We start from the raw sequence: 1,557 nt of genomic DNA, 5'->3' as shown, positions 1-1,557 counted from the left end.
ATGGGTGGTGCAGTTGACCATGATGAGGCTGGCCTGCACAGACACAGAGAAGCGAACGAGTGAGTCATCGCCTTTATTGCCCCTGGCTGAAGTGTAAAATCCTCACAGCCTCATCCTTTCAGTGTGGTAAAAGATGACGTGCCAAGCTGCCGTTTTCAAGTTGGACCTGCCTGAGGAAAAACGAATGACTTCTATGTGAAAATGAACACAACAGGGTAAATACTTGAGAAAAGAGCCAACACCACAAACCTACATTAACTCTATATCCAACTGCAGTGTTAAAGAGCTTTAAACTTTGCTGTCCAGCGACCTTGTTAGTGCAATATTGCCTTTATTGTAGCTCTATTTTAGTCTCCATCAAACCCTGAGAGAATGCGATGCTCTGGTTCTGCTGAATGCTCAGTTTGCCTCTTAACAGTTTTGTTTTTGCATGTTGCAGCTGGCAAGTAAACCAGATAAGAGATGTGAAAATCAAATGATGCTAATACCCCATGTGGAGCCTGGACGAATAAACTGTATGTGATAGTCCACTGCAGACAAGAACCTTTGGATAACACACACTCAACTGATTGATTGTTAATATGAAATATGGATTAGACTGGCTGTTGATCTTGCTCTCAAACACATTTAATACTTTCAACAGCAATATCTGGTTTTCTGTTTTTGTAAGTCATCATTTTCATTACTAATGGAACATAATGTCAATATGTCTTTTATTATCAATTATCCCACTACTCTCATCTGCTTCTGCTGTAAACGTGAATTTTCACACATTTCACATATACCGCTTTATTAGTGGAGAATTACAGATTACATAAAGGTTTCTGTGAAATGACTGCAAAGAGACTGACTGACGCATCCTGCAGAGAGATGCTTTTCCAAATAGATTCGAGTATCATGCTGATGTCTCGGGGCACGTCTAATAGGCCCTTTGACATGAAATGTCATTAGTCAAAGTGGATTCGGTGTCATTATAGCTCCATTTTTGCCATCCAGCCTTTTTCACATTCCTGAGTAAGTCTTTAATTAACAGTGACAAAGTACCTTGTCTTTGAATGTTTTCTTTATAGCTAAAAACAGTCTGAATTGTCCCTGTAATCACCAAAGAAACAGGGACATCGTGTATTATTTAAACTGATGGGTGAACACACACTTCTGTTCCTCCATCACACTTAAATCTGACTTCCCTGATCAAAATCACTGAGAAACATACACTACTTTAGAAGGCAGAAGCCCCATCCTGAGGGGGTTTCGGTGATAATGACAACCCTTATCTGCATGCAGAATTAGTCAGAAATAGCTCCCTGTGATTGGCTTTCTGACAGAGGTGTAGGATGTAATCACTATACCAGTGCAGGATCTGTTAGGTCCAACCACTGGTGTATGAAAGAGCCTTTCTTGTTGTTTAATGCAATATGCTTGCACAAAGCTTCTTTTTTGTTGTTGTTTTTTATTTTTGCCATGAAATTGCTATTCGTCAAAAAATGTTATTTCACAGGCAGTTTAAAAGAAATCTTTGAAATTGTGTTCCCCTCACAGACTATATATATATATATA

Source organism: Haplochromis burtoni, unplaced genomic scaffold (genome assembly GCF_018398535.1).
Source record: "Haplochromis burtoni strain Fernald_Lab_line unplaced genomic scaffold, NCSU_Asbu1 Contig_3, whole genome shotgun sequence".
NCBI lineage: Eukaryota > Metazoa > Chordata > Actinopteri > Cichliformes > Cichlidae > Haplochromis > Haplochromis burtoni.
The sequence above is the reverse complement of the archived record's forward strand: the minus strand, read 5'-3'. Positions refer to the sequence as shown.